This window comes from Phoca vitulina, unplaced genomic scaffold (assembly GCF_004348235.1).
Source record: "Phoca vitulina isolate PV1807 unplaced genomic scaffold, GSC_HSeal_1.0 scaffold47, whole genome shotgun sequence".
In the NCBI taxonomy this organism is placed as follows: Eukaryota; Metazoa; Chordata; class Mammalia; order Carnivora; family Phocidae; genus Phoca; species Phoca vitulina.
Genome location: NW_022589750.1, coordinates 3,092,299 through 3,105,774, shown reverse-complemented (window position 1 = coordinate 3,105,774; position 13,476 = coordinate 3,092,299). Strand labels below are relative to the sequence as shown.

At 46.8% G+C, this 13,476-nt stretch overlaps 1 protein-coding gene across 2 annotated transcripts in view; it reads right to left on the bottom strand.

The window, feature by feature from the left end:
- The window catches only part of NDEL1 (nudE neurodevelopment protein 1 like 1), a 30,197-nt gene extending 22,220 nt beyond the window's left edge, over window positions 1–7,977 (bottom strand). For both annotated transcript variants that reach the window (XM_032431855.1, XM_032431856.1), the window contains exon 1: window positions 7,763–7,977. The gene's annotated coding sequence lies outside the window, so the exon portion shown is untranslated. The remainder of the gene's footprint in view (window positions 1–7,762) is intronic.
- Between the last annotated feature and the right edge of the window lie 5,499 nt (window positions 7,978–13,476).

Sequence of the window (13,476 nt, the reverse complement as noted above, 5' to 3'; positions counted from 1 at the left end):
CATATGAAATTAAAAAATTTAAAAAACAAATAGAGAACACAGAAATCTAAATAAAAGTACAAAATCTGGGATATTAAATCAGCATTCTGGAGGGAGTTAAAGATGACAGATTCTGAGAATGAATAACCGGACACACAAATCACTTTACTGCCCCAACCTCAGGGCCCACCTGTACCGTGGATGACATCAGGACAGGAGAACCCCAAAGTGCTCAGGTATAAAGGCACATGAGGTACTTTGGATGGAGGCACTAGGTTCCAAGTGAACTGGCCCCACAGAATCATCCTGCACCCTGGGCCCCAGCAGCTGGGTTACAGCCAGCTGGTCTTCTGGGAATCTGGTGACAGAAACAAGTTTATTGTTCAAGCTGATACTCCTACTGCATGTCCTTCCTTGCTGTACAATTGCTTCAAAAGACCTATCAGAAACATTTCATGCCAGGTGACCACACTAGCAAATCAGGTACCACATTCTGAATAATTTACGATTATTACATTTGTGAAAACTTAATTATCTTAAGTCCAAAGCTTCCTCCGTAAATTCACTAATCCCCAACTTCAATGTCCTCTCATCTTGGTTGCTCTCCCAAAGCACTGGGGGCGGGGGGGCGGGGGGGGCGGATTGGAATATCTATGACCTCACATTTGCACTGACCACCTAAAAACCCCAATTGGCCGGCCAGAAAATGAAATACCAAGGACACTGGGCTCACTCTACATTCATACCTAGAGCAAAACGTCTGCCTTCCCTCCGCTGTACAACCCCCTCCTGAAGCATCCCACTTTATATTCCAGCAATACTGTTCAAAATTGTCTTAACACGACATTCTGTTTCAGGTCTGGATGTTTCCTCTACCCGGAGTGGCTCTCCCTTCCTTGTGCATTTGGAAAGCTCCTACTTGTCCTTTAAAACCTAGCTGTCATCTTTTCCAGAAAGCCTTTCCTGCCCTAACCCAGACAGCACTGAAATCTCCTACACTCTTGCCTATCATTATACCCCACACTTGCTTTCCTGAAAAGACTTACCACACAGCAATGCATTTGCTTGAACTTGTGTCCCCGTTAGGCTGTGTATTATTCTTATTCCAACCCAGCACAGTGTCTGCACAACAGCGGATACTCAACAGTATTAGCTAAACTAAACCAAAACTGAATCAACCTAATCCATACCAGGCAGCAAGAACGAAAGACCAGCTTTAAAAGTAAATTAATAGAAACCCAGAGTTCACACAGCACAATCCACTCATAAAGGCTGAGCAAGAAGTCACAGACCGGAAACTCCTGCTTCAGGGTGAGTATGCCAAAGAGGTACGAGAGTGATTTCTCGCTGCACAATACTAAAGTATAACTTCATACACTTAGTTTGAAGCTGACTGCCGTGTTCTGTTTCAGCCGAGTCTTTCCTGACCACACCACCTTCTCTGACTTTTGGCATGTTAGTCAATCTTCCAATTATCTGCAATTACCAATCAGCCTATGAGTTCTTTGAAAAGAGGTGGAATCTTGACATGCTTTGCATCCCTTCATGGCACCAAGCGTAACACTTGGCTCAGAGAAAGTATTAATGCTTTCGAGCATTTACTGAGCAACTGCTACGTGTCAGACATTGTTAAGTATTGGACGAGTACTTAGTGCCTCAGGCAGGCCCCCCTCTAATGCCATCAGCCCTCCACTGGCACACTCCTGGCTGTATCACTCTACTCTTGGACATGCCCTCAGGGCCCACAGCACATGAAAATGTAAACCTCACGGAGGGTGGAGTCCTGCCCAGACTGGGCTCTAGGGTTCCGATTCTGCCATCCAACTCCTTAAGCCATCTGCTTAACCTCTCAAGGTCTCCGTTTTCTCATCTAATGAGAGACTGGACCCGATGACAGATTTCTTCAAGTCTGTGTACTGACTACTAAATATTACGGATCAATCTTACAATCCTATCCCTTCATCAAAGTTCCCAATTCCCATTCCATTTCCCCAGCTGTAGGGGTAATCTTACTTATAGCTACAATGTGTAGTAAGGTGTCCGTGAGGATGAGGCTGGTCCAGCAGAAGTATTTGTATTTCAAAAGATTATCCAAAACCGTTGAAGGCATCACCATGTGGTTTCAATAACTCTTGAGAGTTCCTGCCTCAGTCTCCTTGAGGGAAGGGGCAGATTTCATATTAACAATCCAGATGAAGATTTAATTACAGCACAGAGAGGCATCTCAAGGTGAGACAACCATCACTATGTCCCTTGAATGCTCTCCATAAGGTCTTTCTCAAAAACGCCAAAAAAATAAAATAAAATGTTGGTTACATCTGAAGTCTATGAATCCAGCCCTAAAGAAGCTCATGGGCACGGGTCCTCAAATCTGGATAGAGGCACTCATTGTTTCAATACTGGCAACCACATATCAACGAGCAGCTCAAATACTGTTTCTGATACACAATCCAGTAAATTAGGGTTTTACAAAATGTTATGAAGATCACAGGGACACAAGAAGCAAAGTTTGCTGCTACTTACTCTAGCTCAAATAAGAAATATTTATCGAAAAATAAAAGGCTAAGTCTCTCCAGCTAGTTCCTTGAAGGCAGGACCAGTGTCTTATTTATAAATCCCTCTGCATCACCAGAAACACAGAACACGGTAGAAATTCAACAAATGTTTGAAATGACTTATGACCTTTCTCTCATTATTCCCTCTTTACTTTCCAAAGTACTGCTTTCCTTTATTAAGATCTAAATTCCTATTTCAGGAATGGCGTAAGCAAAAAAACTTGTGGGTAGTTTATTTCTACCTCACAGTGCACCACCACGTATTAAATCAGGATTATAAAACCTATCATTCTCGGCTAGACAAAATTACCAGTCTGACGCACGCCAAGCCCCATCCACAGTCACTTAAAAAGCTCGATACAGGCCCCACCCCAAAGAATAGGGAGCGGAAGGGACTCACTGGGGAGAGCCTTGGAGACCCCACCACACACCTGCTACCTAAAATAATCACTGTCCAGCCCTTCGGTCTTAAATATAATTGGACAACCAAGAACCACCAGACAAATGAGAAAACCCAGGAGCATGAATAAGAAAATCCTACCACCTACCGAACTGAGAGGAAACAGGTAATTCAGACAAATGAGAGAATTTTTTTCCTCCTGCAAGAACTCAGGAGGTGACCTCCCACACACTCCCTGAGACAGTTACAGAAGGCAGAGAAAACCAAGACGGGGCAGCACGGGGTGCAAGAAACAGTGGCTCCAACTTACGACTGCAAGGAAAAGAAGTCCCCACCCTCAGCCAGATGGATGGCTCCAGGGAAAACGAGGAGTCCCACTTAACAGTCTGGAAAGCTGGATACATGAGGTTGTGATGAAAGCACATCACTCTTGTGTCAATAAGAAAAAAAACAAGTGGGGGCACCTGGCTGGATCAGTCAGGGGAGCGTGTGACTCTTGATCTCGGGGTCGTGAGTTCAAGCCCCATGTTGGGGGTAGAGATTACTTAAAAATAAAATCTTGAAAAACAGCAAGTGAAAACTCCAAAGAAATGAAAACACAGTATAAGAAGGTCCTGACCCTCACATACAACATTTTTAAATTAAATATCTCAAATCTATAATTCTTATTTTGCTGATTTTATATTACTTTATGCATTTGAGACAAGTTCCATATTTTATAGCCATCAGTGATTCTCCTATTTTTGGCCTTAAATTTGCCATAACTTTAGTGCGCTGCTCCTCTGTAAGGTTCTAGGATTTGGTGCACAGGTTTGTATTATTTTTTAAGCCTTTCTAAAAATTTTGTACTTTGATGATAATACTTCTCAGCCTTGGTCTTCTCAAAGTGAATATTTCTTATCTTTGTAGCTTATAGTCACCTGGCAGCCATCTTGGTCCCTTAACTATGTCACTGTCATGCTTTGGACCTTCTCTAGATTACATATATGCCTTTCTGGAATTGGGTGACTGGTACCTCTTCAGTATAGCAATATTTTATTCACGGGGAGGATACTTTTAAAGTTTTCAGCACTCTTCCTGTTACTAGGCAGCAACTGCTAGTGGTGGATTGTGTGGTCCACAGGCCAGAATCCTTACGGAAGTTCATAATAACTATCAGATGCTATCCTTGCATCTAACATTTGTTTGAATGTATTTTAACGTGGAGCCAATCTTTCTACAAACTCTATTTGTAGAAAGATTGGCTCCACAGTTTTTAATCTAAAAATGTTATCATTCACATGCCCAATGTGAAACTTTCCTGGGTGAGGCTGCTCTGTTGACTTTGGCCCTTTATTCAGTATCAGAAGACTTACAAAGTAGTCATGACATTGAAGAGCACTTAGCTAAGCAGTATTCCCTAAGAATCTATCTGTTTACACTTCTGGGTGTACTATAAAGTATCCATTTACCCTTGATTTTTGTTGCTTAAATAGGGTCATATTCTTAACACAATCACCAGTGTTTCCATCAGTATTCCCTGATGACTCGGGTTATAAATAGACTTTCCTGCGAAACCTTTTCAATATCTAGCTCTATCTCTTGTGTCCTCCCTATCCAACTACTTAGTTCAGTGCCAAATAACGCTGGCAAAATTACTTTAATATGTGTTTTTATTTCACATGTGCATCTCCTATTTTCTTGCTGAATCTTATGCGAACTGAATGTTGACTCCAATTTTTCCAATTAACAGGCTACTTTTATTGGCCCCTCAAACAGTATAATCTACAACTGAAACCTTTTACTAAAATGACCATGATCTTTTCCAGAAGAAACCAATTAAAAACATTTAACCTGGGAACAAGGGGTAGAAGCAACACGGCATAGTAATGGAGAGCTCAGACCCTGGGGCCAGACTCCTCTCTATTCAGTAGCCCGATGACCTTGGGCAAGTTACTCAACCTCTCTGTGCCTCTCCCTTCCTCACCTGCACAATGAGGATAAAAATTAAAATAGGGCTGTTATGAAAATTAGGGGAATTAATATTTGTAAAGTACTTAGTACAGAGCCTGGCACATAGTAAATGCTGCATAAATTTTATTAAATTGTGAAAAAAATATTAGTTCAGTAATGAACCTCTTAAGTATGACCACAAAATAAATGTGCTTCAGAATTTATAACATACAAATGATTCCTTAATCTCTTCCAGAGGCATAGTCCAGTGATACCACCATTCCTGAAAACATTTTTTAAAACCTCTTTTGGAATAGCCTTGAAGAGCCAGATTAAAAACTAAAAAAAAAAAGTTATTTCTTTGTGGTCACACCTCATTTTTACTGCGTCCTGATTGATATTATCCAGCTTTATCACTCTGATTTTATCCGTCAGAAATACTCTTTCCAAAAATCAGAATTTTTCCAAATGCCCAAAATTTGCTACCACTGCAGATATTCAAACATCTTCTCTGGGCTGTAAAGACAGTCTGTTCAGTTTGCTTCAGGTTACAGTGGGAGGATGTGTTCACTGTGTTATTTGAAACTATGTAACTGGAGATATTAAGGCTATAGAAAGTTAGCCAATATGGAAAAATTCACTGCTAAAAAATTTTTTTAAAAAGCTTTAATGAGGGGCGCCTGGGTGGCTCAGTCGTTAAGCGTCTGCCTTCAGCTCAGGTCATGATCCCAGGGTCCTGGGATCAAGCCCCGCATCGGGCTCCCTGCTCAGCCGGGAGCCTGCTTCTCCCTCTCCCACTCCCCCTGTTTGTGTTTCCTCTCTAGCTGTCTCTCTCTCTGTGTCAAATAAATAAATAAAAAATCTTAAAAAAAAAAAAAAAGCTTTAATGATACATCGATAATCTTATGAGGCTGAAATGAAAGCAGAAATTATGTACTCTCCCCTACTACCCAAATCTTCCCTCAAACCATGTCTCATACAGACAGGAGCATGGATCTTTCAAAAGTACGACAACTTCTACATGGGGCATTATCATACTGTATGTGACCTTCAGATGGTCAGCAACTGACAAATCAATTCATTTGGGTGTAAAACAGCCTGTCCAAAATGTTATACTTGCCCACAAGCTACTTTTTGTGCAATGGTAAGAAAATGCATCTCCTATGATATTGCCATGCTATTAATAGTTGTAGTATCGACTGAGATTGACAGAGTTCTTCTGGAACTCACTGTAGAAGATACGTGCCTTTGAACCAAAATCATCTACTTCTCCCAAAGGTGACATTTACAGAATTTTTTCCTTTTCAAAGGTGATCACAAATACCATCTCCCTTTCAGCCCTGACCATCAAATTTCTTCTTCTACCTTACGAAGTGATCAGGAACTTATGTCAGAAGTCATTTTAAGCTTTAGTAACCACATTTATCTCAGCATGATTTAAAATGAGAATAAAAATAAGTTTTGCAGATGACATGAAAGCCAGATCTAAGGTTTTACTGAGGTTTCCACTTATTTTTTAATGTCCCTTATCTAACTTCAATTTATTTAACAAGTCTACACTGAACTGAAAAAGAACGGCTCGGTAAGATTTAGCAAATGCTATGTGGACCAGGTCAACTTCTAACCAGGGCCAGCCCAAGGCTTTGTTACTTATAATCTCTCAATTTTAAATATTAGTTTTAATAAAAATTCAGAAGAGAGATCTTCCTCCGCTCCCTTTTACTTCTCTTCAACCCATGACTTAATGCTGCATGTACCGCACCTCATGATTTAGCAAAGCCATTACCCTATTTCAGAAGTGGATTAAGAGCAACACAATTTATCAGACAGAACAATTAGCCAGCGACCCATGAACGTTTCAGACAGAGTAAGATTTTCTTTACGACCGAGTAGCAGTTCTTAACCCAGGTGAGTCTGCTCAAAAATATGTGAATGCATCTTCTTTCTACTAGCTTCTGGCATATTTTCGGCAAATCAAATTTTCTGCTGTGCTTTCTAGCTGAGAAGGGTATAAAAATCACACGCACACAGACACCGTAATTTCGAGGCTAGAGACGTAAATTCTGATCCAAACGAAGCCATTCACCAACTGGTAGAATCCAAACTACTGTATAAATCACTTCCTCCCCCCACCCACCCCACCCGGGCTCACTTTGCCCATCCGTCAAACGGAGGTAACAGAAACAGGCACAACCGCAGGGTGATGAGGCTCAAGAGACAGCAAGGAGTGTTCTGAAATGCGTCAAGGCGCCGCAGAATTGGAATGTAATTATCGGCACCGAAAGAACCCTCACTGCCTCGGCAAAACTTAAAAGGTTACCAGCAAAGAAAAAGAAAAAGAAAAAAAAAAAAAAAGGCGAGCACAGGCAACCCGAACCCGTCTGGGGACACTTTCGCGAACTCCAGGAGGGGCGGGGAGCCACGGGGGTGCCACCGGAGCCCGACGTGGGCCGCTTCCGCTGCAGCCCCCAGCGGGGAGAGGCCCCGAGAGCTGGGAACCCGAACCGGCCGACAGCCCTACCCGCCGACGGCGCTCGGAGGGAGGCGGGGGAGGGCTGGGCGCGCCGCTGCCACCAGCGCCCCGGCCCGCGCTGCCACGTCCCGGCCTGCGTCCGCGCACCCCTCGCCCCGGCCCGGGCCCCGGCCGCGGGGCTCGCTCCCCTCCGGCGGCCCCCCCCTCCCGTGGGCCACACCTCGGACCAGGGCGGGCAGGGGTGGGGGGGAGGCAGTTAGAGCGGTTGGAACAGTCGCCCCGGACCGGCCGCCCCCAGAGTCCGGGCCCGGCCCGACCCGGCGTCGCACCGGACCCGCGGGCCCGGCGGGCTCCCGGGGGACAGGCCTCGGCGCCGCCACCCGGCCCGGCCCCCTCGCCAGCGGCCCCGCACCGCCTGCTCACCTCCAATGTGTCAAAAGCGCATGTTCGCCGCCGCTCGAGCGACGTCTCCGCTCCGCTGGCCTGGCCAGGCCCGCCCAGCCGTTCAGCTCCGCTCCCCTCCGCAGCCCACAGCTCCACTCCGCACACCTCGGCGCCCGGCTCCTCCCCGACACGTCAGGGGCCGCCCGGGTGTCCGAGGCCATTCTGTGACGCACGGGGGCGGGGCCCGGAGCATGCGCGCCAGCGCGCGCGCGGCCGGGGCGGGGCCGCGGCCGGGATGGCGTCACGCGGGGGGCGGGGGCGGGCCGGGCCCGGCGCGCTGACGTCAGGCTGGCGGCGGCCTCTGCGCAGGCGCCCTCGGACCCCGCGGTTCCCCCGAAAACTCTGAGCGGGTTGGGGAAGTGACGCCCCCGGGGGTGGGCGGGGGTGACACCCTCTCGCCTCCCCGTCTTTCAGCCAGCGATGTCCTTCGAGTGTCTGTGTCTCAGGGCGCTCGTTTGTAACATGGCTCTCGGCTCCGATCTCACCTCGGAGCGCACCCCCGAGCACCCCGCAGAATATCAGGGGTATCCCCCTCCCCCTAGTCATTCCCGCTGAGACCTGCGTGGTGTTTACGGCACTCGCTCCAGCTGACATTGTATGCCCGGACTTGTCTTCCTCCGGCAGATTGTAAATTCCATGAGATCTGGACCCTCCTAGGTCTTTCTCATCCCAGCAGAGAGCTTGGACGCAAAGTGGGCGCTCAAATACTTGTTGATCGTTGAGGGGAATACAAATACATCCACTTACGTATTTTACATATCTAAGCGTATATTGATTTGTGGGTGTATCCCCCTGGGGCCCCTGAAGCCTGGCATCGTAGGGGACTTGAGAGGGAAGAGGGCTGAGGGGGTACTCAGCTCAGAAAGGGGAGAGATGAGGACGCCCGGGTGGCTCAGGCGTCAGGCGTCTGCCTTGGCTCAGGTCATGATCCCAGAGTCCTGGGATCGAGCCCCACACTGAGCCCCACATCGGGCTCCCTGCTGGGTGGGAAGCCTGCTTCTCCCTCTCCCACTCCCCCTGCTTGTGTTCCCTCTCTTGCTGTGTCTCTCCCTGTCAAGTAAATAAATAAGATCTTTTAAAAAAAAATTTTTTTTAATTTTAAAAAAGAAATGAAAGGGGAGAGATGAGGATGAGCAGCTGCTTGGGGAGCGGAAACTTGAACAGAGCTGTTTTAAAAAGCAACTCTAGGAACTTTTACTGCATAATGTGCAGTGTAGTTATCTCTGATGTCAGTGCTCTCGGGATTGGATCTGTGGGTTTTTTGGACATGATGATCATGTGAAAGACAGGCCTCAAGGCGAAAGAAAGGTGAGGTTGGGAGGTCCAGTTATGTTTTTGAGGAAATGGACCTAAATGGGAACAATGCAAGAATGATTGTAAGAGGTGTCCAAATCAATAAAAATTGGGAGACTTGATGAATGGGGTTTGCAGGAAGGATGGTACCTTGAGCTAGACTCTGAAAGATAGAGGGTTGAAAAGTTCATGATAATGACAGGAAGAGTAGTGCCCTTTTGTTGTTGCCATGTGTATGCACTGGCAATTATGAGAAAGGCTTGGTTTGCCTAATTTAATCCATACAACGACCCTGTGAAATAGGTGCTGTTATTTTTTTTTTTTTTAAGGTTTTATTTATTTGACAGAGAGAAAGACAGCCAGAGAGGGAACACAAGCAGGGGGAGTGGGAGAAGGAGAAGCAGGCCTCCCGCGGAGCAGGGAGCCCGACGCAGGGCTCGATCCCAGGACCCTGGGACCATGACCCGGGCCGAAGGCAGACGCCCAATGACTGAGCCACCCAGGCGCCCCAATAGGTGCTGTTAAAATTCCCATTTTCCCAATGAGGAAACCGAGAGTCAGCAAAATGACATTGCCCAAGGTCAATCAACTAGAAAAAAAGAGGACTCAAGATCCAAACCCAGCTAGTCTGGATTGTTTAATTCCAGAAACCACACTGTTAAACACTCCTATACTGCCACTCAATTAGGGGGTCTATTAATAATAACTACCATTTATTGGGCTAGAGCACTGTGCTAAATGCGTTAAATAAATTACCTCCCTCAGTCCTCACAAGCACCGGATTACATCGAGTATACATATATATTGCAAAACTGAGGCCCCGAGGAACTGGAATTTAAACCCAAGCAGGTCTTTGTCCAAGCCCAGTAACCTCGGGGACACTGCGGAAGCTCTTTCAGGATCTGGGGCTCTGCTTCCCTGGCCAGAAGCTGTGCTCTGACCGATGAGATCATAGGCAGAGAGGTAATTAGGCAGGGAGGCCTTCCTGTGGACCTCCTGCCAAGACCCAGCAGTCCCACCCCAGGGGAAACAACAAAGTCTGCAACTCTTGTCCCCGCCTCCTGGCTGAAGTCCTGGGAAATACACTGAGTCACTTAACGGCAGGCCAGGCCCTACAGAAAATGTTGGGGTCATCTTGCAGGCCACCAGCCCTCCTACCCAGTCTGGACCCAGAACTGGTGTCTGTCAGGGCTCCGTGCATTGGCTCCATCTCAATTAATGGCCTTTGCCTGGCAAGTCTCTCAATAATAGCAAAGCCCTTGACTGGTCTCCTTCCTCTGCGTTGTTGTGCTTTCTCCCAAGTCAGTGAACAACCTTTGCCCCACTCCCTACTTCCTGTATGCCCATCCAGGGGAAGTGAAGACTGAAAGCAGCCTCTAAGGGGAACAGAAGTTACAAAATTGGCTTTGTGAACATAAAAATGATGAGTGAGGTTGCTCCACCCTCTGCTTCCATGAACTCTTTAGTAGGGGTTTCCTGAGGCTTGGATCAAGCCAAAGGGGTCAATATCACAGTCCCTGAGAGTATGCACAAGCATCCCACCTTCCCTGCCATGCTCTCAGAGACTCAGGAAACAGAGGCCAGTTTCCACGGGGGGGTGGGGGTGGGGGTTTGACCACTTGGACACTAATGTAAATTCTAGCTAATGAGAATGCAGGACTCCAGCCACATCACACACAAAAGGTGGCACGGAACACACAATTCCAAGGAGATGGGGTCCATGGAACCCTCTGTTAAATCAGGCGAGCAGAGACCTCATAATCAAAGGTTCGATTCAGCCTAATCTCTCCATATCTTTTAGGCCAGTATTTTCTGCTGATCTTTAGGGCCATAGATCTCCTGTACCCAGGCTGGCCAAGGGACTCCCAAAGGCTGGCTGGTTACTAATGGCCTGCTGGATACATCGCCAGATGTCCCACCACCACCTCCATCTCGTGTCTGCACCCCAAACAAATCCTCCTTTTGCCCCATTTGAAATTTCCGAAATGAGTTTCATGTTTCTGGCAATAATGTCATCACTCCCCTAGTTATTAAAGCACAAGAGCCTCCTTAAGTCACCCTTCATTATCCCTTCCCCAGCTTTCATTTCACTCTTGAGGTCACCAAACTGCAAAGACCCTCCCATCATAAACTGTCTAAAAATCCATTTTCCCAGTATTTTCCTCCTGGATCTCCCCAGTTCAGAGTCTCCTATCTGTCTGTCCCTCCCTTCCCAAACTTCTCTCCCTTGAATTCCTTCTTGGTCCAGCCCAGCAGATGACACAGTCATCAGAATAACCTTTCTGAAATCCCTCTGTGTGCAGAGCATCCCTGGCTCCAAGACTTGTTTCAGCATCCTGCTGCCTTTGTGATAACATATAAACTACAAAGCCTAGCATTCAAGGCCCTCCCAAAGCAACTCCATCCCACTTCTACAGTCTACTTCCTGCAGTTCACCAATCTGGGTCCAACCAGACCCTCCACTGTGTCCCCCAAACAGTTCCTTTCCTCTCTGGGCCTCTTATTGACTCCCACTGCCCTTTACTACAGCTGCTCCCTAAGCCTGGCCAGCCCACCTTCCTCTCTGCTTTTTGAAGTCTCATTCATATGCTACTTCCTCCAGGAAGCCTTCCCTGATACCTAAAGCCCCAAAATGAGTGCTCCTTCCTCTGTGTTCAAGCAGAAGCCCACATAGTTCATAGGAGACTTACTGAACATGGCCTTTTGGTCATGGAGGTGTCTGAGCTCCCCCCAAAGGAACCAAAGCTCACTGAGCACAGGGATAATATTGATTGTCCCACTATTCCCCAGCAACAGGCATTTAGCAAACAGTTAAGTGTGCTTCAATTAAAAGGGAAAGAATGAGTCCGTAGTTTGGTGGCTATAACTCCAAACGCAAGACTGACAGCACTTTCTGGAAAATGCCCCAAATTATGAGAAAAAATACCAGATAGAGAGACCTTCGCTAGTTCGAAAGGCTGACCTTAGGTGATGCCAGCTGATGAAGGACCTGGAATTCAGGTCATGGGCGATTATGGCTTTTCTGCAGCCCAAATCTTTTTTTTTTTTTTTTTTTTAAGATTTTATTTATTTGACAGAGAGAGACACAGTGAGAGAGGGAACACAAGCAGGGGGAGTGGGAGAGGGAGAAGCAGGCTCCCGGCTGAGCAGGGAGCCCAATGCGGGGCTCGATCCCAGGACCCTGGGACCATGACCTGAGCCGAAGGCAGACACTTAACGACTGAGCCACCCAGGCGCCCCATGCCCACATCTTAACCCCAGACTATACCATCTACAATCCCCAAAGCAACATCTTTTGCTTTTGTATTAAAAAAGAATAGTCATGGGGCACCTGGGTGGCTCAGTCGGTTAAGCGTCTGCCTTCGGCTCAGGTCATGATCCCAGGGTCCTGGGATCGAGCCCCACGTCCGCTCCTGCTCGGCGGGGAGTATGCTTCTCCCTCTGCCCTGCCACTCCCCCTGCTTGTGAGCACTCTCTCTCTCTCTGTCGAATAAATCAATAGAAGTTTTAACATAAATAAATAAAAAAGAATAGTCATAATAAAAATAGGGGATTTATTTAAAATTTATACTCTTGGGGGTGGGAAGTATACTCTTGCACCTCGAGGTGAGAAGTAGTTTTCTAGAGAGAGGCAAGTCTTTCATTCATCAGCTCTGAGTTTAGTGTTTGCTCTGTTCTAGGCACTGTTCTCGGCCTTGGGCATTCAAGCACATCACTGTCAAAAGCACCCCCACTGCCATGGAGCTTATTATCTAATGGGGAAGACAGATAATAAGCAAATAGACAAATGTCTTTCTGTCCGATCATGAAAGATGCTAGGAAGAAACCTGCCCAGGACAAGAGGATAAGGTATGGCAGGAGCTGCTCCCTGAGTGAATATCGGGCTTAATGTCACGGGAGTGATGGTCCTCCTCCATAAAATTGTCAGGACCCTTACGATAAAGGGTTGCTATATAAAATGCAACAGAGATGTGAAATTAAGAACAGACTAAGACATGCCAATGCCTTGATAGAGAAGCATATCCTACTTTCCATCACAGTGCCTAGCATAGAGTGGGCATTCGATAAATAAATTGGATGAAGGGCTTGCTAAGTGGTCTGCAGAATGCCCAGCCTCCAACCAGATGATAAATTCCCCCTTCTAAGACAAGGAATGGTAACCAGTTCATGTCTGATTCAAAACTGCCCACTTCTGCTTGGTCCCTGACCCTTGAGCAGAGAGCCATGAACAGCTGAGGGGGGCAGGGGTAACCCAGCACCACCTCAAAGAGAACGGTAAGTTCCATTTGATGTCTTTGTTGTATCCTCAGCGGCTCCTCGAACAAACCGAGCTCACCAAACTACTCAAAGCCATTCGCCCTTCTAAACCTCAGCTCTTCTGTCAGAATCTCTGTCCCCTC